The 25,851-nt window shown below is 37.1% G+C and overlaps 1 long non-coding RNA gene across 2 annotated transcripts in view; it reads right to left on the bottom strand.

The window, feature by feature from the left end:
- Window positions 1-25,415, bottom strand: part of LOC116630075 — a 140,157-nt gene extending 114,742 nt beyond the window's left edge. For both annotated transcript variants that reach the window (XR_004298873.1, XR_004298874.1), the window contains exons 1-2: window positions 25,265-25,415; window positions 2,898-3,039 (exon numbers count right to left, since the gene is read on the bottom strand). This is a non-coding gene — a long non-coding RNA (uncharacterized LOC116630075). The remainder of the gene's footprint in view (window positions 1-2,897; window positions 3,040-25,264) is intronic.
- Between the last annotated feature and the right edge of the window lie 436 nt (window positions 25,416-25,851).

Below are 25,851 nucleotides of genomic sequence, written 5' to 3'. Positions count from 1 at the left end.
CTGCTCTCTTACTCTCTTAAAGAGGTACACCATAATCTTGTGATGATCATCACAGAAAGTAGATATGATATCTGCTTAACAAACTACCTGAGGAATATTACTTTGTAGAGTCTATGCAAAAATGATTTAAAAGGCAAAACCATAGTAAATCAGGGGCATATTTACCAGCCTCTTCAGCTAAAACTCTAAATTCCCGTTAAATTTGCTTAAAAGTATTGTAATTACCATGCATAATCCTTCCTATATACCCACCTACACCCTTTATCAGCCTACAGGAATTGTATTTATCTTTTCCCACTCAGCTCAAATGTCACTTCAGTATGAAGTCTGTCTTGACTCAGAGTTAGGTGCTTTGATACAGCTCTCTTTTATACTCTGAAATCATACTGAAATATACCTATACTACGCTGCATATTCTACTATTAAAATCTTTATACAAGTGTATATAGATCATTTGTTTACATAATAGTACCAGTCAACCACTGCCATAACAAGGCAGTATAACAAACTCAGCGATATCAGTGGCATAGAACAATAAGCATTTATTTTTACTCATAGGTCTGTGGGTCAGGTTGGTACTCTGTTCCAAGTGTTTTTCATGTGTTGTTCAAGTTAAGTAGGAAAAGACAAAGGGAGGCTCTTCTTAAAGCAATGGAATGGCAAATGCATACAAAAGCAAGCAGAATTATGTGCAGCCTTGTAAGCTTTGGATCAAAACTGGCACATTGTCACTTCTGCCCTCATATCATTGGCCAAAGTAAGTTAGATAGCCAAGTCTAAAGCCAAAGGATAAAAAAAGTACACCTCATCTATAATGAGGTCATGGGAAGGATATGGATACAGGGAGGAAGAGAACACATTAGGGCTAATAATTCGATCTACCTCAGTTCTGACACAGCAAATGTCACTCATTCAATAGTGATTTGTTGGATGAATAAATAAATAAAACCAAAAATCTTCAGAATAAATCCAAAGTTGTAAAAATACAATAAGCCTTTTTAAAAATGCATGTATATCACAGTGTTTAAGTTCCTTTTCACTAAGCTTTGAGTTATCCATTTTACCTTAGTTGGATTTAAGTGCTTGTATTATTTTCCTATTGCTGCTATAATTGACTAGCACAGACTTAGTGGCTTAAAACAATACGAATATATGATTTACAGTTGTGGTGGTTGGAAGTCTGAAAAGGATCTCCCCAGGTTAGAATCAAAGTGTCAGCAAGACTGTATTCCTTTTGGAAGCTTTGGGGAAGAACTCATTTCCTTGCCTTTTGAGCTTCTAAAGGTTGTCCACATTCTTTGGCTCATGGCCCCTTTCCATCTCCAAAGCCAGTGAATGCCTGTCAAGTCTTTCTCATGTCACATCACTCTTCCACCTTCCTCTTCCACTCTTAAAGGACCCTTGTGATTACATTGGGCACAGCCAGATAAACCAAGATAATCTCCCTATTTTAATTTCAGCTACTTAGCAATCTTAATTCCATTGACAACCTTAATTTCCCTTTGCCATATAACCTAACATATTTACAAATTCCATGGAGTAGAATGTGAACATCTTAAGGTGGGGGGAGGTGGGAGGTTAGAACAATTATTCTACCACACGGCTATAACATATATGATGGAAAAAGCACAGATCCAGGAAATAGTTTTAGTTTGAGTCTTAGAACTAACAAGAAATAGTAAATTGGACAGTCCTCTCAAATTTCAGTTGTTTCTGGTGAAATGAAACGGTTGTCCTAACTGATCTCTAAGTCTCCTTCCAACTCAAATTCCCTTGATTTTATGAATATAGTACATCCAATTAAGCCTTAGTATGAGAAGAGATTAAAGACTAATTCATCATCATAAAAAGAATGAGGTAAAAGCTTAGCAGTGTTATAGGAACACAGAGGAGTGTCATGAATAATTCTCTCTAGGTGGCTATAGGGGCTTCATGGAGGAGATGAGGGCTAGGCTTACATGCCCCAAGGGCGTAAGGGCAAAAGCATTCTGGTTATGGGAACCAATGCAAAGGGCGTAGGGATTGAAAGGGCATCTGTTATGTAAGGGCATCAGCCATGTAGAGAATAGAGAGAAATTCTATGTGGACAGAGCATAAAGATGCAGGAGAAGAAGCTGAAAGTGTAGAGTAAGACCAAATTGTGGTACCTTCTGTAGGCAAAGGAAACACACTATTTTTTTTTATTATTAAGCAAAGGAATGATATAATAGGCCTTGTATGTTTTATAAAGATACTGCAGGAATAATGAAAGAAGTTCTTTTTACCTTTAGTCTATTTAACATTCTAGCTAGTAGGGCTTCATTAAAATAGCTTGTCAGATACCATAAAATAGTTTTTTTAAAGATCTAAAAAGCCAAAAAATAAATAAATAAAGCATTTTTGCATCTAAGCTTATTACTGTTTTTGTATATAAAAATATCCATTTATTTAGAATAAAAACATATTTCAAACTCACTTTTTAAAACAGAATTATTAACTCAGTAAGGTCATCCATATAAATACATTTTAGAGATTAAATAAACTTTCAGCCCCAAATTACATTCAACCTCACTCTAAGTGACCACCTGCTATATTTATCCACCTCTTACTGTCAAGTGTTTCTTGAGAGTCCAATCACATATGTGCTGGTCTATTCTCTGCTATAAGCAGAGTCCAAAGCTCCAGGGTATTTAATTGTCAAGTAATATTATCTCATTCTTATCAGAAGCACAAGATCTTGAATGATGAGCGTGTGTTATTCCAGTTGAATCTCCTCCACTCTTACATAACAAAGACATGTTCAGATAAGATAGGATTCCTTTTTTCCTTCCAGACCCCTTTGTCTCTACTTCTTACGGTTTGGGGACATGGCAGTCTCTGGCTGTTTGCCCTGCTGTGTTGTGGTGAGCCTCTCCTACCTGACAGCAGAGTGGGCTGGGTGGGCCATGGTGGAGTCACTCAGGGCACGCTTAAGACAAACTGGATTCAAACCTGACTCCACCACTTCTTCATACAACATTGAGCACATTACTTAACTACTCTCCGTCTTAGTTTCTCCATCTGTAAAATAGGGATAAAAATAAAACATACTTCACAGGGTTGTTATTCAGCATCAGATGAGTTAATATCTATAATGTGCTTAGAAAATAGGCATCATGGAAGTGTTTATAAAATAAACACCCCAGACTGCCAGGTATGTGAGAAAGATCAACCTTATACTTGCTTAATCCTCTAGAGGAGGATTTTCTGATCTTTACAGCAGAACATAATCCTGATACCTGTGCTACCTAAGGTCTTTCAAAACCTGGCCTTTTACTTCCTTTCTAACCTCATTCCTCATCCCTCCTTCCACTCCCTCTGCCCTACTTTGCCCCTCCCTAGGCTTCCAGAGTCATGCTATTAAACCTTCCATTCATCTTTAAAGACCCACACTGAATCTTCAATATTACATCATGCAGAATGACTTTCTGACCTCTTGCTCCTCACACCGTGTTGTAATTATTTCATTACATGTATGTTCCTTTTACTAAAGTGCAAACAATTCTTCCAGGGGAAGAACTGGTTCTTTTTTTTTTTAGGCTTATCTTCAGTGTCTGGCACAGCAACTGTTCATCATGATTAAGTTATCAGGAAAAGTTAAATGAATAAAGGAATTACTATTCTTATTCTTGCCATCAGGACATGAAGAAAAGTTATTAACAGTTTAATCTGTGCTTTTATTTTTTTTAAAGATTTCTTTTAGAGAGAGAGTGTACCGCATGCACACGAGTTGGGGAGAGGGGCCGAGGGAGAGGGAGAGAGAATCTCAAGCAGACTCCCAGCTGAGCACAGAGCCTGATGCAGGGCTCCATCTGATGGCCCTGAAATCACAACTCGAGCCAAAACCAAGAGCTGGACAATTAACCTACTGTGCCACCCAGGCACCCCTGGTTGTTGTTTTTTTAATAGTTTCACATATTAGGCCAAATAGAAATAAGACGTTTACTTTAAAATACTTTTGTGAAATCTCATCTTTGTAAAAACAATCCAAGAAGAATAAGAACTTTTTTTCCTTATAAACACATTCAGTTTGGTTTTTTTGTGTTTCTTTCTTTCTTTTTTCTTTTTTTAGTTTTGCAATTCATAGAGGAATAAATTTCACGTTTCTATTATGTTTGAAACTGGATTTTCTTCCAAATTGTAAAATACTAATATCAACACAACAAATTATAAATAAACGCTTTGTTTTACTTTATGTTTAAGTATCTTTATTCTTTATTTATATTGTACCTTATATTGGACTTTTCCAATTTTGACTTGCTCTTAAATACTCAAAAATCCTCTCTTTGGAAGAAAATATCTTTATTCAGGAAAAACAAATTAAAGGATTTGGTTGTCTTGACATGATGTTTATGGGTACTCGCTAAGACTCACTTAATATATCCAAGATTTTTCATTATTTCTGTCAGTGTTATTTCATCACAAAGGTATATATTTTATTCACTCATTCATTTCAATATGTCTTGAGAATCTACTATGCAAAATAATTTTTCACCCTTAACATTATGATTATATATTTTACTTTATTTTTTAAAGATTTTATTTGAGAGAGAGAGAGAGAGTATGAGCAAGGGGAGGGTAGAGGGAGAGAAGCAGACTCCCAACTGAGCAGGGAGCCTGACATGAGGCTTGATCCCAGGACCCTGAGATCATGACCTGAGCGAAAGGGAGATGCTTAACTAACTGAGCCACCCACGTGCCCCTGATTATATATTTTAAATTAAAGTTTGTAACTTTACGTTGCTATTTTAGCACTCTTTTTGCCTCCCCTTAAAAATTGGTTCATTTTGTTTTACTTGTAGCTTGCTGTTTCAATGATAACTTTGTAATATTCAAAGTAAGGCTGAATACCTAGACTAGTTATAGATGAACAAAAGGGGGATGGGAAGAGATCCAAAAAAAGGAGAGAAAATTCATTACAAGTAAAACAAACAATCCATATATAACACTGGATTTGTTTTGTTTTGTTGTTGTTGTTAATGCATTTTCTCACAAATGTTTCTAAGTAGCAACTATTACAAGCAAGTTCAATTTACTAAAATGCATAAATGGTCTGCACTTTAAATACTGAAGGTTACAAAAATAAACACATCTTAAAAATCCTTCCCAACAAACACAAAGAAAAAATGCATGCCATCAAATGACACAGCTGGAAACACAGAGTTTCCATAATTAGTAGAAATTGTTCACATTTTACTCCTCAGGTGTAACTGTAATGTTCAGCATTTAAACAACTGCAGTCAGTGAGAAGAACAACTAAAACATTACTTTTTTCTATGCAGCATTTTTTTATTTCTTATTTGTCTTCAATAATATGAACTGTTGCAGTTACCTTATAATGCTTGTGAACTGAGTTATTAAATAAATGACTCCAGCCCTGGGCAGCAGTGGGCCATGACATGCAGCTATTTGCACTCACAATGCAAATTCAGCTGGATGGATGAGCCTGGCACCGTACATCCTCATTGGGATGTTCGTTAGCCTCACTTTACAGCTGTCAGAAATGATATCTGTTATTCAGCTCAACCCAGGCTCTGAGAAAGAATTCTAAGGCAACCGATGGTAACACATGGAAAATTATTTGAGAAAAAGCAAACCTATTTAAAAACCAAATGGTAAAAATAAAATAAAATCATCACTTCATCTTAGAGGATTAAAATGTAATAATAAAAATAATTACAGATTAGAGCCAGACAAAGGATACCCACTAAACCTTATCTAAAAGAGTTCTGTGACAGTTTATTATACTAGTTCCCAAATCATACATTTGTTTCTAACCCTGCATTGTATCCCTGTGAGTTACTCAAGTATATAAATATCACTGCTCTCATGATGGTCCTCTGGTGTTATCACATGCATTTTAATGCTCAGGGGAAATTAGGAGCTTCTCAGTTGCTCCCATGTACATTCCATATAATTTAGGGTCTTTGAAGAAAGAGAAGATGAAGCCCTTCCAGCACAGAAGCTGACCTGTCACTTACATTCAGCAGCCCACCAAAACCTCTCCATTCTTGGAACTTGTAAAATTTTGATCCCCACTTAACAAAATCTCTTAGTTGTCTAATCTTTCTTTTCAATCATGTCTCATCCTTCCCACTAGAATTGTAATTTTGGTACAACTGAGAACATGTCATTTTATTTCTCCAGCTCAGCTTAAAACAGTATTTTGCACTGATTGACTTTTAATAAGTCATTGCTTAAAACCTTTGATAAGTAGCTGTTCAAAGGATGAAAAACAATGATGATGCCAGACTGGCAATTCCTGTGTCCACAGTTCTTCAAGGTGGCCATCTTGCCCCCAAAGGCTTTATTTACACTGTTAAATGTAAAAGAAAGGTTACCCTGGTGTCTGATGAATTAAAATATCAACTCAGATATTCCTGTTGGCAAAAAGAATCTTGCCAAGAGCTTAGGATTCCTGAGTCATTCCCAAAATATTTCTGTACTCAGAAATGTTTAGATTCCTATTTGAATTCACCTTCAACACATAATATCATTACCATGCTAGCCAAACTCAACAGGTATTTTGATAATATATTCATAGTCTTTTAGAAGACATTTCAATACCTAAGGGAAGGGGGAGGGATGGGGAGAAGGGAATGGGAGCTTCTTTAAAAATGACTGGGATTGTAGCATTTTCAGTGCAATGTTTCCTGAACAGCAAATGACCTGAAATATCTCCACATGGATCATATGAAACCTTTAACAAGACATTTCTCAAGAAAATGGCACCCCAGAAACACATACATGTGTGAGGACACACACACCACTCACACACAAAACACTGTTTTTAATAGCCAAGGGCACTTTGGCACAATGTGGGGCGGTGGTTGTCAACATAAACAGATGGTCAAAGAAGTGGGCAAACACTTCGTGTGAACTAGTTCCATAAATGAAGTTTTTTTTTTCATTTTAAATGCCATACTTACTTAACCAGCTTTCAGACAAGATGATACATGTAGCCAGTTGGAAAGAGTTCCCTGCCAGGCTTCTGTGTTTTTATGACAAAATTAAAAGTCCACAGATGGAATAACTCAAAGCTAATTCTTACAGAGTTTGTTTAGTTAGAAAGGGGGAAAAAAGAGAATACCATATTGCTTCAAATTAAAGCCATATCTACACAATGAGAGATTTTTAATTGGGAAGAAAAGACATAGAAACAGCTTTTTAAAGAAACAGCAAGTCTGTTTTTTACAAGAGAATTATTTATCCATTAAAATAGCAACTTCCCCCAAAGAGTTTGAGGATCATCTAGGAAATTCCTGATTCCAAACTCAACCCCCAAACATCTTAGTACCCTTGCAATCAGTTCTTTGAAAAATATCAGTGTGCCACATTATCTGCTTTCTAAAGATATACTGTCTTCCCATCATGACTTCACTAGCCATTAAATTTCAAAACCCCAAAGAAAGACTCCTATATGTGAATTATGGGAAGAAAGGTACTGATAGGAAATGCAGAGAAGACCATCTGTCTTGGCATTGTGCATTCTGTGAAAGTTTGTGACTTTGTTAGATGTTTAGCTGGTTTCTTTAATGAGAAATGAAATTGAACCAATGTTTTGTTAAACATGGTAGCCCATGTATAAAAGCATGAAATGTATACAATACTGCTTATTGGAGAAAAAGAAGTAAAAAGAGAGAACACAAAATGAAAGGAAATGCACTTATATTAACCTGATCAAATGGAATATATTACCCAAACTACAATTAAAGACAAACTTAAGTATGTAAAATTCAATACAAAAACAATTCTACAAAGAAATTTTATTTATCTACAAAGAATTTTTATCTAGCTTTTCAATGTAGTAAATATCCACTCAGAAGTCCAAGAGTAAATAAAGAAAAGAAAAAAAGATGTAGTCAATAAAATAATTATTTTGGTCAACAAAACACAAAAGAAATTGTTTTCACTTTTTGTCAATTAACCGATCTGACTTGATAAAATTGCTGTTTTCAGGTAAATTTAAGTGTCTATGTTACATAGAGGAAGTGAACTTACATATCCGCTTCTATTTCTCTTCTAGAAATACATGTTATTTCCACAAAAGACATTTTTCACTTCCAGAGGTGGGGGGAGGAAAGCTCTTAGCCAAAAAAACCTATGCACAACATTTGCTAGGAAACAGCTGTTCTTCCAGAATACTGTTCTGCTCTCCCAGACTCACGGAGCCTGAGTAAGCTCTAACTATTGCATAAATTAAGACCCTAAATAAAACAATAGATCTTTCTCTTCTCTACTTGGCACCAGGCAATTAAAGCAGGGGTTCTAAGGTGTTTCAGACCCACAGAGATCTGAGTGAATGGAACAGACTAAATCAAAAGTTCTATACTACTCAAATGAACAATTCACCTATGATTTCAATTTCTGTAAGAACTGGCCTTGTTATTTTTTTTAATTGCAATGATTTTTAAATGTATACTTATTAATGAGAAAGACAACAAAGTCTGGATGTAAGATGTCAAAATAAAAATAGTTTTGTTATGGGGACAAAATCAGTGATTTAAAAAAAATTTAATGTCTCTGTTACATTTGTCTTAATAGAAAAAAAAAAGGCATGCTACTTGATCTAAATATTTCTCTTTTTTTTTTAAGATTTTATCTATTTGAGAGAGAGAGAGATAGCAAGAGAGAGCATGAGCAAGAAGGAGAGGGAGACTAACAGGGAGCCTGACTTGCTCGATCCCAGGACCCTGGGATCATGACCTGAGCCAAACAGACTGAGCCACCCAGGCGCCCCTGATCTAAATATTTCTTACAATGTAGGTTTTCTCTCTGTAAAATTATTAATCTTTGGAGAAGTTTTATTTTAATGATGACGAATTTGCACTAATTCATCTGTATTTTTTATTAAGTTTTTTATTTTAATTCCAGTATAGTTATCATATAATGTTATAGCCCCAGCAGAACTGAAGCTGCTTCTCTGAATTTGCAATTAGTTCCAAGTGTACTATATAGTGATTCAATAATTCTATACATCATTACTCAGTGCTCATCATAAGTGTACTCTTAATCCCCTTTTTCACCCTATTTCACCCATCCCCTTGTTATCTGATATTTCCATCTGATTATCTTTTATTTTAGGAATTCTTTTTAGTGACTTTGTTTCTTCTAGGCTACTTTGCATCTTTGCATAAGAATTCCAGGCAGTATCCTTATAGCTGTTCATTATATTTTAAAAACTTTGCCATTTAAAAAGGGCTGTTTCTTCAATCTTTCTCTACTATTTGAGGGAATGACTGCAGGATTACCTGAAAATTAGCATTTATCTTAATACAACATGGACTTCATCAAAACAAATTGCAACATTTCACTTACTATTGGAAAAGTGCTCTGCAGACATTAATTTGCCAGGAGAGGCAAATTTGGGTATGTTTTGATTGTTAAAGTATCATCAGATCTTTAAATAAAAGACAGAAACCATCTCTGACTTACGTGGCTCTTGACAGAAATGTAGATGGCATAAAGAATATGAAAGTCAGTATTTTGGATGCTTACAATAAATATTGTTGTCCAGATAGAGCAGATTTTAAACTGTGAAAGACAACACTCAGCATGTGATACAACTTAATCCTCATTTAAAATTATTTTTTGATGAAAACCAGAAATCATAAATATTGCATACCACAGCCAGAAATTTAAAACAACCTGTAATGCTAAAGGAACAGGTATACTGAAAAAACAAGACAAAACAAAAAAGACAGAACTCAGCAGGGTACAATGGGTTGTATTTTACTTAGGAAGAAGAAAGCAGTTGGTTCAGTAGCAAGGGGAGGCTGAACAGATTTATATTTGCAAGGCCAGAAAAAGATGGCAGCCATACTAGAATAAAAGCCAATTACAGACATTGGAGATGGGCAGTATAGGCATATCTCATTTTATTGAGTTTTGGCTTACCATGCTTCCTAGACACTGCACTTTTTGCAAATTGAAGGTTTGTGGCAACCCTGCTTTGAGCAAGTCTATTACCGCCATTTTTCCAACAGCATTTGCTCACTCTGTGTCTTTGTGTCATATCTTGGTCATTTTTCATTATTATTGTATTTGTATTGTTGTATTGTATTGTGACCCGTGATCAGTGATTACAACTTGCCAAAAGCTCAGATGATGGTTACTGATGTGGAAATGTTGGGGTTTGGAGTGAACGGTCAAGAAAGAACTCTTGAGACGTCTTTGGTGCAAATAGGTGGTATTATTAAAGCACAGGAACAGGATCCGTGGGCAGAAAGGGCTGTGCTGAGATTGTGAAGAGCAACTGATTATATACTTTCAAGTTGGGAGGGGGTTAAGTTTTTAAAGAATTTTGGAAGTAAGTCTTCCAGGACTTTGAGGGGGCTAGCTATTGTTAGGAAAGGTCCATTTATTACTGTCTAGGAAAACCTTAGTCATGAGACCCTTCAGATATATATCAGTGGGCCATATGCCTGGAGGATGATTCCTAACATATATCTTGGGGGGTTAGAGATAAAGGAAGTTTCCAAAGGAATTTTTATATGTTAAAGTAGACTTACAGAATCCTGGAGGTTGGGATAATGTTAAGCTAAGATGGCCTTTTGCTCTTAGCAAAGTATTAACATTGAGGCAGTTGAGTTCCTAGAGGAAGGGCACTCTACCTGTTTCAAAGACTTGTCAATGGGCTGTAAGTTGTAAGGAAATTTAAATTTTTTCTTCTGCCTTTGTTCCCCACATCGGTTAACACTTTTTAACTATAAAGTATTTAATTAACATATGTACATTGTTTTTTTAGACATAATGCTACGCACATTTAAGAGAGTACAGTATAGTGTAATCATAACTTTTATATGCTCTAGGAAACGAAAAATTCATTTGACTGCTTTATTGTTATAATCACATTGTGGCAGTGGTCTGGAACCAAACCCACAATATCTCTGAGGTAGCCTATATTATAATTATGCACTTAATCAGGGTTTTAGAATATATAGCAAGACAGCAGCCTAGTGAAATCTTAAAGGAATCCTCTTTCTGCAATGGTCAAGAGCTCATCTTTTATTTGAGAAGAGTTTCTCAAACTGCTAATTACTGATACATGAAAATATTTCCCTGGCCAAATATGGTTAAGAATCACTGGGTTAAAGAGGTTTCTCAATTGCAGGACTTCACAAAGCGTAATATATTCATTTGCAAATTAAATCTCCCAGCAAGAGGCTTCTACTTTGAGTTTCCAAGTATTTGACCACAAAATACTTTTAACCCAGTGTAAGCATTAATGTTCCACAGAAATCATTGAAAAATGGCAGTTATTACGACTGTAATTTCTTAGGCCTCACTATTTTTTTTTAATTTTATTTATTTATTTGAGAGAGAGAGAGAGTGCACAAGCAGGGGGAGCTGTAGAGGGAGAGGGAGAAGCAGGTTCCCCACTAAGCAGGGAGCTGGACACAGCGATCCATCCCAAGACCCTGAGGATCATGACCTGAGTGGAAACCGAGAGTCAGACACTTAACTGACGAGCTACCCAAGGCACCCATAGGCCCCACTATTTCTAACTAAAATTTATTTATCACCGGAATAGAAACCACTTAAAAACATTAAAGGTTTCTTTTAAAAAGAAAAAAAAAAGATTTTATTTATTTATTTGACAGAGAGAGACACAGTGAGAGAGGGAACACAAGCAGGATGGGTAGGAGAGGGAGAAGCAGGCTTCCCGCGGAACAGGGAGCCTGATGCGGGGCTTGATCCCAGGGTCCTGAGCCAAAGGCAGACACTTAATGACTGAGCCACCCAGGTGCCCCAAAGCATTAACATTATAGATAGTTTCCTTTTGCAAGGATTTTGTTTCTTCCACTTTAGATCCCTGCAATTGCAGGCAATAGCAAAACAGGAATTTGTTTCTCAAAGTGACATAATGTTTAAGGAGAAAGTAGAGGAGAGAGTAGATATTATATATCCTAGCAACCAGCAACCACCTTGAGATTTAAAGCTTTACAACTATTAGTTTTCCTCATACAAAGAGGACTCACACATTATTTGATATGGTGCTGAGATCTATGCAGATCCTTTAAAACATTCCAAATCTCAGAGAGGGAAAATGTTATCATCACAAGACCAACTTTTCTTAACTATACCTAGATAATTCCTGCAAAGACATTCTAGAGTAAAAACTGCAAGAGGTTAGGGACTTTGTATACCACTGTTTCTACAAAGCCTAGAACAGGGCTTGGCACATAGCAGAAGCTCAGTAAATATTGGCTGGATGATTGATTAATGATTCTAAAGTACTTAATACAAAATACTATAGTATAAAATTATAGTTTATATTCAGCCCTCAGATTTTTTAGACGTTAAGTAGATAATAGAGAAATTATTTAACTTTTGTGTATAGAGGTGCCATTGGCACCAGTTATTGAAAAGCACTTTATTATTCTTTCTCGGCATAAATGCATCCATTAGAATGATGAGTGAAGTGCTCATTAGTCAACCTGAATACTAAAAGTGGTGGAGGTTAGCTCACTCAAAGCCTGACCTTTCCAAACATTTGCTTCTTAAAAAAAAAAAGAAAAATAGACAACACTTCCCTCCCTAATCTTCCCTCTTTGATCCTCTGGTTAATTGGGGAGCAATCTCTCTTTTAACTTTGCCAAATATTGCAGAATATTTTCCGTAAATGTCACCATAAATTGAAAGCGACACTAACATGGTAGATGTGTTTCATTTTCTGATCACGTGTAACGAACTTAGTCATTGCTCTTGTGCTTCTCCTGTTAGTATTGATTTTCCAATTTGATAATGGATGGCAGAAAAAGATTCATTTAAACATTCGCACCCTTTGGCCTTACCAGGAGCTTAATTGTTGCCGTGAATACACAATAGAGATTTTTTAAATACCTTAAAAATAAACATTGATGCTACAATTCTGATTGTGTTGTGCCCTCGTTATCTTCATATTTAATATTGCAGAAATGATGGATTTAGCATGCTGGTGAAGCAAGGGAAAAACCAATAGGTCCAAGATTACTAATCTCTTTCACCCACAGGGCAATTTCTGTCCCAGCAGTTATCACTTGTGATTCTGGATGCGTCATTTAATTTTGCTGATCCTTGGTTTTATTTCTAAAACTGGAATAAATCTAGCTTATAGAATTTCTTTAAGGATTAATTCAGGACATACATGAAACGACTTTACTGAAGATATGTCTAAGTATTTCCATTCAGATGCTTTATCTGAAGTATGTGATAAAATTACGAGAGTATCAGCACATGAGCCTTAACAAAAGGGCTACATTTTAGTAAGTGAATCCTATACTACGCACAGACTGAAGTGGCCAAACCACCCACACACCATCTTCAACTCCATCCTAAGTTAAGTATTTTAACCTTTTTCCTCTTTCAAAAGCAGGCAAGACAAGAGAACACAGAATCAGGAGCAGGTTACAGAGCTTCAAATCAGCAGCACAAGGTCAGAGACTAATAAACTACAGGACTGTTAACCAAGAAACTTAACTATAATGTGCCCCTGGAGTAAAATTCCTCCTTAATGTAAACCACCTTATGGTCTTTCAGTCTCCTTCCCATTCAGTGTAATCAATCATGACCACAGCGTGTGTAATTTCTTCCTAGAACTTTCTAAGGAGTGAAGGAAAATCTCTGGGAACCGGACTTAACCACAGTAGGGCATGGAGTCCCTAGCAGCTGGACAGCAGTGCGGGCGGGGCGGGGGGAAGGCACCAGCCACGAAGCCCACTCAGGGCAAGTGCACAGATGGCAGGTGGAGCCCTGGCCACTTTGTCTTTGCTTTTACCTAGGAGAAAACTGAGGACTAGAGAAATGGGCACAGGTTAGCACAGACAGAATACTTCCATAGCAAGTAGGAATATGTTGCAGGCAAGCAGAGAAGAGTTCTGACTTCATTCACCTACAATCTGGGGGGAATAGCTGGTTATATAAACTATACATTTGTGAACTCATAAATATTTTGCACTTTTAGAGAAAACATGAGGCTCATATATATTTCCTTATATTTGATAATTCCTTTTATTAGTATGACACATCTCATTTTTTTGTTAAGCATAGAGCTTGGTATTTTTATTCTTCACCTGAAGCAACAAACTCCATTCTTTCATTTTCAACAAGTTGAAGAACATATACACACTCAAAATCATCATGAAATATCTCACCATCTTTTCTGGGGAAATAGCATGCTCTTGTTGCATTTGCCCTGGGTTTCTGCTTGGTCCGGATTGAAAGAAATGTTTCCTTTTGTTTCCTGAGAAAGCATTATTTGATCACAAAAGCCTCAGTATTTTCTCACATTCTCCAGGCTGACCCAGGAGGCTTGAAAGGATTTATACCACTGTGAGGTCACTCAGGGAGTAGTAGACAATAGCTTTGCTAAAATGGTATTTGAAAACCATTGTGTGTATTTCTGGACTATCTTTGAAAAATAACACCCCTTACTAGGGTTTTTAAAAGAACGTAGTAATATGACAAAATGTAAATACACTTCGAAGCAAATTTTCTTAGATCGCTGCCTTAAAATTACTTTGCCATATTTTATTTTTAACGTTCAGAGTTCTAGCATGGAAGAGAGGGACTAAACAACTTTCCCAATGTCAAGCTACAGAAGTTTTCCTCTCTCCTAGGTATTATCTAATTATTATAGATGACTGCTACTTCTCTACTGAAAATGACTCTCGGACAAACAAAAACAAAACCCAAGAATGTGGAAGATGATATGTGAAAAAAGGTTAAAATCCTATACTTTTAAAATCATGAAATAAATATCATGAGGTTTCAAATCTGTTTGAATGATTGTATCAAACTTACCTTTATACAAAACCTGTCGGTGGCTTCCACGTGCCTAAGACCCTCATGCCTGCAACGGTCATGACAATCTGGATAGTGTGAGCCCAAGCTCTCCGCACACTCTCCCCTCTCTCGCCACACCACCCCTGTCCGTCTCGCTCTCTGGGCTCTAGTCTCATTGGCCTTCTTTCAATTTCAGGAATTCCCCAGGGTCTTTCCTGCCTTCGGGCTTTCACACATGCTCCTCTTTCTTTCTGTAAGGCTTTCTGTCGTTCTATGCATGGCGGTGTCCTCATCCTGAACACGTTAGCATAAATGTCAAATTAGAGACATCTTTCCTGACCTGCCAGTCTAAGGTAGACCTCCATCACCACCACTACCACAAAGGTTATTCTTTGTCTCAGCATCAGTTCTTTTGTTTTACAGAACTCATCACAAAGTAGATGCATGTGTGTGTTTGTGGGTATTGTCTACTGTACAACCTCACTGCTAGACTTGAAGTCCCGTAACAGCAGGGACCGTGCTTCTGCTGTACAAAAACAATATGCCCAGCACCTACCACAGCACCTGATCACACATGTTAAACATCAGTAAATACTTGTGGGATGAATAGAAGCTCTCATGACCTATGATTATCCTTCCTAATATACTTTTCCTGAATATTTGAGATAGATCATCATTTGAACTAATCTCTAGGCCTTGTATCAAATTAACTAACTAAATATTTGAAAATATCTAGTAACTTAGTAATACTCATATTCTGTGAAGAAGTTAAATATCCTGAATTTAATATCTGTATCATGATATGTTTTCCCAAACCACACAATTGACACAGTATTTTCCAGTTCCCTAATACATATGCCAGATTCATATCATTTATTTTGCAAATGAAAAATGTCCGGGATTCAAAGAGATGCCTAACCATTTAATAGGGAGAAAACTAAGAATAAAACCAGCTTTGAGTATAGTCAAATTTCTGGGCCATGGCAACTAACAAATGAGATTTAAAATTCACTGTAAACTTTAAATTAGAAATATTTCTAAGTATTATTGTTCAAAAGATTGATTATTTGTCTCTAATTATTTGTCTCAATTTTACTTTTCATGTCCAATTCAGATGCTGATAATATCTCCCATCTATAAGGTCAGCTCAGACTAGATGAGAAATGTCTCCAAAAGTTATTAATCCTCCCCACATGATATTAACCTCTACCTCTCTGTGATGTTTTTATCTGGTTATTAGCACAGTTATTATGAAATCTAGTCTCAAGTAGAATAAGGCAAGTAATAAACTTTTCCTCTTACCTCATTTGAGAGAAATTATTTTTACCAGGAAGCTAAACTGCCTATAAGAGATAATTTACTTCAAAGAAATAGTTTACTACCAAAAAGATATACCCTAAACTCTCAACTTTGTATAGTATAATCTGACCTGTTCTTATCATCACTAAAAATATAAAAGTCTCATGGGATACAAAACAAAATTAGGGCTGTTACAAACCCACTTAGGAGAAACAATTATGTTAACTTCATTTACATACCATTAATATGAATTCTATTCCTGAAATGAGCTGATGGCTACCCATTCTCTAGGAACAGTAGAGCACTGGGCTTTCATTTTCAACTAATGTATGACAGGACATTTTCTTCCCCCAAAATGCACATTTCCTTCTTCAGTTTGATATCTCTTTCCATGTTTGTGTCATTCTTCTTTTGAGGTAAAGACGGAAAGGGCAAGGGTTCTACAGCTCAGTTAAGGAAGAAGAGAACAGAGGAGGGCCCAGGAGGTAACTGGTGAGACCCCCTCTCTGGACCCAATTCCATCACTGGTTCAGATGCTTTCAGAGAAAAAATAAAATTCAACCAAAAAGATAAAATGTGGTTCACCCCCCAAAGCATTATGAGCTAAACACAAAGTTTCTTCCAATTATAGACACTCCATGACTTGCTAAAAAAGGTAAATTCATACACACAAGCACACACACACACACACACACACATACACACACACAGACATATACAATGTCCATCCATATTTTATAATTCCAAAAATATATATGAAACAATTTTTATCTATGAGGCAACAACCTAATTTCTTGCTTAAATAGAGATTAAAATTACTATTTAAGTGAGTTTATAATGGCCTTACATATGTCCATTAACACAGGAGAGCTTCCCCCAAAGACAACAGAATACCAGGTACCACAAACTAGCATAGACTCAGCAGAGGACTTCCTGATTGTACATGTACAGTAACTACATAACTACATACAGTATCTATACATATATATAGTTACATGTGGTGTCTATGACTAAAATAAAAACTTTAATCTCTTGTCCTTCGGATATTTATGGGAAATAAAAGCACTGTCTTGTCCAAATGACTTTCTGAGTTCCCAAGTGATCTCTAATTATGGGTATCGCCTATATAACATTATTACGTGTATGGTGATGGTTAATTTTATGTGTCAACTTGACTGGGCCATGGTACCCAGATATTTGGTCAAACATTATCCCAGATAGTTCCATGATGGTGTTTTTGGATGAGATAAACCTTTAAAATGGTGGATTTGAGTCAAGCAGATTACTCTCTATAATGTGGGCAGGCCTCACACATTCTCTCTAATAATTAATTCTTAATAGAACGAAGGCTGACCTCTCCCAACAAAGAGGGAATTCTGCCAGCAGATTGTCTTTGGACTCAAACTAAAACTCCTTCCTTAGTCTCTAGCCTTTGCCATCAGATTTTGGATTTGCTAAGCCTCCACAGTCGTGTGTGCCAATTCCTTAATTTCTCTCTCCCCCCTCCTCCCTCTCTCTCTATATATATTTCCTGTTGGTTCTGTTTCTCTGGAGAACCCTAATACATACACAGACACAAAAACTGATTCATTAACACCTATTTTAAATCTACTTTTATAATTGATTTTTAAACATTATCTTCATATTACCATTATCACTTAAACTTCATAAAGACTTAAAGTTAAAACTAGAAGACTCTGGAGAGCTAAAGCTAAATATGCTTATGTATTTATGAAACCAGTTGGTTGGGGACGAGACTTTGTCATCTGATTCTTTTTCATTTCACTTGTGGCTAGGTCAGTTCAGGTGGACCTAGTCTATTCAAAAGGCACATAGCTCCTGAACCCTGTAAGAAAAGACTCTATAAAAGATGCACAAAGTAGCTCTGTAGTGAGAATAGTTTCCTTCTAGCACCTCAGTTAAATATAGCAGTAAGAGCTGGGATTAAGGAAAGGACAACTCTAGCACCCAGGAGGAGCCTTAAATGTAATTTCTATTATCAGGCAAAACACTGTTGGCTGAATTCATGTGAACTCACATTACGTTAGATATATAAAAAGGAGAGAGAGAAAAATCATAACAGAAAGGAAGAACAGTGGAGCTGATTTTTTACAGCAGTTACCTCTGAACAAGCTGTGTGCACAGTCTATTGAGCATTGTGGCCAGAACTCCCAGCTTCAAGGTCTCCGTGTCACAGATGGTTTATCAGGAGAAAAATGATAATGGCTGAAAACTGCATGGGTTTTTATTGTTAGTGGGGGCAAGGAAAGGAACAGACTGATATACCACGAATAATGAAAACATCATTTTCATTGTTACACAGCACAAATTACACAGGTACAATGGTTGTTGAAATGAGAAGTTTTATGATTTTAAGGACAAAGGAAGAAGGAGACCTGCCTCTTATCCCTACAACTGTCCTTCTGTAATTTCTAAGGCTACTTTATTAATGTCAGGTGTCATTATCCAGGGAAAAGGAAAGGGCATGGTAACTTGGGAATTTCTCTTAATGCTTCATGATGCACACAATCAACCATCTTTGGTTCTTTTTGATGCTAGTAGAAATATATTAGTTGAGAACATTATGTAATTGGGCACATAAGTTATCTGATGCCAAAAAAATATTTACAAAGGCCATGCCTGGATATGAATACCCATGTCTTTTTGTATGGGGTGTTCAGGGCTCTCCTTTCTTCAAAACTGACCGTAGCCAAGAATTTTAAAGGCAGAACTTGTGTCTGGAAGTTAGCAGCAAACTGTTCCAGCAAACTGTTCCTAGTGGGCAGTATGTGACTTAGACACTCAGAGGATCATTTGCCAGCAATTAGGTGCTTCAAGAAGAAACCATTTTCCCTTTCTTTTAAGAAGAATCTATTTGTCTTAAAGAAATGGAAGCATTCTATTTATTTAAAATCCCTTACATTCTTTCAGGGGGAAAGATACACAATAGCTTGTTCCTTTTGTATATTACTTGCATTGGGATAAAAGATCTACTTCAGCTCTTTTGTCTGTTTGACTTTCTGGATACCTTCTGCTTTTATGGAAATTATCACACACATTGTTTGCATGGTGACTAATGTGATTCTTCCCTTATTTAGAATCCACAGATGTTTTATACCATCTTTGTTAATATACATCCTGATTCATGTCATACTTGATGTTCCAAAGCTAAGGAGGCAAATGCTAAATGAGCGGCTGCATCCGGTTTTAACTCAGTCATGGTGATTTTGCTCCAAAGCAGTCTGGAGTTTTTAGGTACAAGCATTCCCACTGCTTCCTCTGGTCTCTATGTTAGCACTGGCTGGTAAATTCTAAAGAAAGGGAACCACAGCAGAGGACAAACTTCATACTCTGAGACCTTAAATTGTTCCCAGTGGTCCACAACATAGGATTCTCCCATAGCCTCTCAAAAATGTGAACACAGGGAGCATCAGAAGAGCATTAGGAAATTTTCCCACCCTCTCCCACTTTATCCCTGTAACAAATGCCTCAGCATCAGGAATGTGTTGCATTTAAGCAACACGTAAGCAAATATAAATATATTGTTTCAGAATGTCTAATTCTCAGAGAAATTGCCCATTTCTTCATCTTCTTTGAAAAGACTCCATGGAACTTTTCCTTAAAACCTGATTATTTTATCTCAAAATCACATTCTCTCTAATCTATAGTGATTATCCAAGGTTCCTTCAATTTCTAAAGAATGTGTTCTTCACACAAGCACCTGCTTAAATGCTGAGAAGGAATCAGAGGTAGCAAGAGGTGGGCAGCACAAGTGCCCAGGACTGGCCAGCCAGGTGAATGGGTGGGGGGTCTCCTTCCTCCCGTGTGTCTTAGGCCTCCTTTACCCTCTTATTTCCTCCAAGTGCCATGGCCCCTAGGAGCCCAGCTCCACTGTAGCCCAAGAACATCATTGTCATTACCAATCTTCTAAACTTCAATGGCTCTTTCTAGTTCCAGGGGCAGCCTAGGCATAAAGACTCTGCAAAAATCTCACTTGACCTTATAAGTAACAATTCGTATTATTCCAGGTAAAAATAAATAAAGCTAAACTTGCCTTCTTATTGTCCTGAGAACATGCCTTACTAATGCCTACCTCCGTGCCTTTGTCTGTGTTCCCTCCTCTTTATCCTCCCCAACTCAGATACCCTCTTCTTTCCAGATATTCTCAGCTTCCTCATTCTTCTTGATTACCTCAAGCTCTCATTTTCTGTGATACCTTCCCCAATGACTGCAGCCTACAGTGACTACTCCTCTTCCAAACTCCTAGAGACTTTATTTTCTGTTCTGCTTGTCTAGGTTCTTAATCATATATGCAATAGTTTATTAGATAAATATTTACTGAACATCTACTATGTACCAGGCACTGTTCTATGTCATAGACATAAATGGTGAAGGAGACAGACAAGCTTATCCAGTTTCAGTGTACCTCATTTGTGCTTATCTACCTCCCAGTGAGATTATACAATGTGATACTACTCACGGAGTATCCTATGATCTTTGATTAGCCCCTACAGAGTTCAGCTCAGCACACAGTTGCCTGAATGGTTGGAGACTGGTGCTGTAGTGGGTCAGCACTGCTTGTGCTCCGTATACTTGCTGTCTCATTCTTCTCAGCAGCTCTCACCGTGCCTTTTCATCTAACCCCCAGACTCACAGAATTACACCAACCAAAGACACAACACATTGTTCTTTTCTTGAGGGGAAAAAAAAAAAAGTTGTCTTCAAAGTCTCCCATTCTTTTCACCCACAAAAGTATATCCACCTTGGCTTACTCAAGTTCCCATATGGTCCAGTTTGCACTATCTGATGGGAGCTAAGAGAGCAGGGATTAAGGTCATGTGGACAGAGGAACAAAATGTGGAGTCAGGAGACAGGAGTTCTGCTTGAATTTCAGCCACACTTGAGTTATGTAAGCTTCCTGTGCCTCAGCTTTCTTAACTGTAAAATAAGGGTTGAATATGATTGCCTTTAATGCCCCTTCCAAACCTGTCAGTACAGTAATTACTCTATGATTGATACTCAATTTCTCTGTTATTATCATGAAACTGCCCAACTCATTCTGATTTACAGTTTTCAATCTTGGGAATTAAGAGTGAGATAGTGCGTTTGTTTGTTTGTTTTGGTTTTGCATATACCTCTAAATATCTTTTTATTTTATTTATTTATTTATTTGAGAGAGAGAGAGAGAGAGAGCTCAGTGGGGAGCAACAGGCAAAGGGAGAAGCAGGCTCCCCGCTGAGCAGGGAGCCTGATGTAGGACTCGATCCCAGGACCCTGAGATCATGACCTGAGCCGAAGGCAGACATTTAACTAACTGAACCACCCAGGCACCCCATAATATCTTTACTAAATAATTGAATACCACTTCCCAATAAAAACTTAATAAATATCAACCAGTAATTACGTTGATGACTGTGTTAGGGCTCTCCAGAGAAACAAAACCAATAGGAGAGAGAGAGAGGGAGGGAAATTTCTTATAGGATTACAGAGGCTGAGAAGTCCCACAGTCTGCTGTGGGCAAGCTGGAAAATCAGGAAAACCAGTGGTATAATGCAGAGTCCATAGGCCAGAGAAACAGAGCACTGATATCCTGTTTCTCTGGCCTGTGGACCAGGACAGAAGGAAGGGCAGAAGATGGATGTCTCACCTCAAGCAGAGAGCAAATTAGCCCTTCCTCTGCTTTTTCCTTCTATTAAGGCCCTCAGTGATTTGGATCACACCCATCCACATTGGTGAGGGTTATCTTCTTTGCTCAGTCTATCATTTGAAATACTCATCTCCTCTGGAAACACCCTCACAGACACACCCCAAAATACTATTTGACCAGCTATCTGGGCATCCTCTAGCCCAGTCAAGATGACACATAAAATTAACCATCACAATTACTATGCCTGCATTAGCTTATATGCTTGGATTCATTGATACTTCAAAATTTGGTCTGAATAAGTGGTAGTAACTGATGTCCCAACCTTGGCATTTGGAGTAAGGAAGGCCAAATGGGGAGAACTTGGGAGTCATGTTTGATTTCTCTTTATCTCTACCCCTCACACAACCCATCAGCAAATTCTAATGGTTCTACCCTCCACATGCAGACTCTGACCACCTCTGACCACCTCCACTGTTGCCACCATGATCCAAACCACAATAATTTCTCATCTGGATTATTGCCATACCCTCCTTGCCTTACTTCCAGTCTTGTACCCTAGGGTCTGGTCTCAACACCACAGACAGTGATCTATTAAAAATATAAATTATATCATGTTACTTCTCTGCCTATCTACTTTTGGCCCCAAAATGTTGCTATCAGTCTAACAGTTGGCTTACAGTGATGTTTCAGGTTTCCAGGTATCAATGTCAACTCAAATCTTGTAAGTAACAATCCTTAAGATATCTGAATACTCTCATTTACCCAGTATATAGTTACTCAAGTAAATTGCCATGGGTCTCCTTTGAGAAGCAATGGGGGAATCATTACCATACTTCTCTTTGGGGATATGGCCTCTCCTTCAGTCAATGCATTCTGGGTCTGTAAATAGGTTTAGGTATAGAAACTGGCAAAAAATTGTGCCTTTTGATTGGAGTAACTGCTCTCAGTCTCTTGGTCATGTATCGCTCATATCTTTGGTTTATACAAATTAAGTAGTACCCTTGTAAAATGCCCACTTATTCTTCTCTTGTGGACACTGTGGTGAACACAGAGATAGCTCTTAGACCCCCTTCAAAGAAAAACTTCCTGCCCCAGCTGCTGGATTGTCAGTGGGCAGCCTTCAAGTGTCCTTTAACCTTCCCAATCACTACAGTAATTACATCCAGTCACCTTCTGATTATTATGCACTACTACCTGGCCTTTTGTTTTGGAATCCTATTATCCCCATGGTCACCATTGGGTCCATTTCACGATGGCATCTCCTACTTTTCAGCCCTGTGCTACAAAAGGCAGCCACAGCTGAATTTCTAAGTGATGCTGGTACCCCTCTCATTAGTATAGCATCAGTCTCTCCCATGGAACACAGTCTTCAGGTAGGTTTTCCAGTCTTAAATAAGACTACTCTAGCATGTGTGCTTTTTATTTCTGAGAGCTGCCTGCCAGGAGCCCTTCTCGGGGATGCAGTCCTTAATTTCCAAAAGAGGATTTGTGTAGTCTATCACCACAATTCTTCATCACTTAATTATAATGCTAATAAGTCATAACCGGACTTTGGAGCCCAGGCAGCAGTCTGATTCAGAACCCACGCCCCTAACTACTATTTAGGAATACCTAAAAACTAGACACATAGAGATAGTTTCTAGTCTTTCATCCTGAAATTAATACAGGGTTGGGGGAAGCTGGAAGAAGCAGGGGTTACTCTTCACTAGTGTACATCCGTGCTTCTAAATATAGGGTAGCTCAAAGTACATGGAGGACTGGAAAAAAGTGTCACAGGTAACTCTAATAACATTTGTCCCTCACCAGAGTTGAGATTCCCTTGTGTAGAGGAAGGAGAAGCTGTCAAGGAAACATTCTTGAAATAAGCTTTGAGTATTGTTGATTTTAATCATGTATTTAAATAAAGCTCTTTTGTGTGGACAAGCAGAAACTTGAAAAATAAATCCACAAAATAAATAGGTGCTTGGCCTCTGTAGAGAAGTGTTTAAAGCCTGTAATTAAACTGTTGAAAGTATTCTAAGGTAAAACTTTTTTCCTCCTAAAATAAGTTAATATGTAGTTTTGCAACACAACTAGGGATCTTACTATTTTTTTTAAAGATTTTATTTATTTATTTGACAGAGAGAGACAGCAAGAGAGGGGACACAAGCAGGGGGAGTGGGAGAGGGAGAAGCAGGCTCCCCGCCGAACAGGGAGCCCGTTGCGGGGCTCAATCCCTGGATCCTAGGATCGTGACCTGAGCCGAAGGCAGACGCTTAATGACTGAGCCACCCAGGCACCCCAGGGATCTTACTATTTTTTTTTTAAGAAGATAGTTTCAAGAGTGATTCAAAGGCATTGTTGCAATGTCAGAAAATGGCTTTTGTAAGGGAATTATGTATTACTAAGAGATAGCATTTTCCCACTATTTTGTTTCATTTTATATATTTTATAGTGCAGTCATGAAATCATTGAAAACACAACTTTCCCAATGCTTAAATGATTAAACCACCAATTATGATTCAGAAGGAAGGAATTTAAACTCAAGGCAAAACTGCCAAGCTCCTGATTTTCACACCTTTTTCTGCTAATTTTACTGCCTTCTGCCTTTCATAGTGTTTGAATTCTGCTTAGTGTCCAAAGTTTCTGAACCTGCTCAACTTTCTATACCCATAAAGGAAAAACAATACAAGAAAATAAGGAAACTAATAATTAATGCATATTTACTAGACTTTATGCTAGGCATGTTCCCACATAGAATCTCCAAACCACAGATCAACCAAATGTTATTTGTATTACTTTTGGTCGTTCATTTTGGCTAATAGTATTTATAGATTTGTCCTTTTAATCATTTGCTAAGTATTCCTAAATACACATCCCAGAATCAAGAGAGAGGCCATCTAAGATTAAACACTGATCATGGATAAGCTACAAAGTAAATAATCCATGAACATTTTAACTAAAATTATAAGATCAATGTTACTTTATCCAATAATGGTGCTATGTTCACATTAACATAATCCTGATTTCATCCCAAATTCATATTATATGCTTCAGCACCTGTAACTCCCCCCTTCATAGCCTTTACTATATGATAACTATAAAATTACTGCTTGTTTAATTGCTCATATTTTATCTACAGTCTAGCTTCTAGATTGTACATATCTAGATATTTAGATGTGAAGAATACAGATACTGTTTCCGGGGCCAAGCATCACACCAGCCACAGCATGGGAACCCAGTGGGTATGTATTGACTAAATCAATGAGCCAACTTTAAAAGAATGTTTCACAGCTTGGGTTTTAGTGAATGCTATACTATTTAAATATTACTTTACAGAACAATCAAAATTAGTCAATGGTATGCTTTTCTTCTACATATCCAAAACAACACTTTTTTCCCCTCTAGTATTCAGGACTACTTTTTTTAAGTTAGAATAAAAAAAAAAATACCCCCTACTAGAAGTCTCATAGATTACAGCTGTAAAAATATTGAGAAGGAAGAACAGAGGAAAAGGAGAGAGAGACTGGTAATCATAAAACAAAAGTTCCATACCTTATTTTCTTGAAGGATAAATAAGTTTTCTCAAGTTTTCTCAATGTTTTTCTAGGCCTTTATATTCAAACTTCCTACCAATTACGAAGAGACTCCTTCAACACAATCCCTGGCACTGAGCCAAAATGCAAAATCTTTTCTGATCTCAGAGGCCCTGAACATTTTAGTGTCTGCCAGGGACATTCCTCTCCCAGCATTCACATGATTGGCTCCTTTTCATTCTTCATGTCTCAGTGTAAATGTGTCTCCTTAGAAAGGCCCTTCCCGAATGTTCTCTCTCAGTTGGTCCCCCATTGATTTCTTTTTCTTCATAGCACATATTATTTATAATTATAAATTCACTAATGTGTATATTTATTCACTATATTTTCCCCACCACACCTGAATATACTTCTATAATGATAGGGACATTTGTCTTATTTATCTTTGGATCTCCAGCACCCAGTGCAATACCCAATTTATAATAAACATTCAGAAAGATCTGAATTATATAAAAAAAGACAGGCATAATAGTATTATTCATATTATATTTATTTCATAGTGATTCTAGGCATTTGTGATTTTAGTTTTTAATATTCTATATTGCC

This window comes from Phoca vitulina, unplaced genomic scaffold (genome assembly GCF_004348235.1).
Source record: "Phoca vitulina isolate PV1807 unplaced genomic scaffold, GSC_HSeal_1.0 scaffold3, whole genome shotgun sequence".
In the NCBI taxonomy this organism is placed as follows: Eukaryota; Metazoa; Chordata; class Mammalia; order Carnivora; family Phocidae; genus Phoca; species Phoca vitulina.
This window is presented reverse-complemented; position numbering and strand designations above follow the sequence as displayed.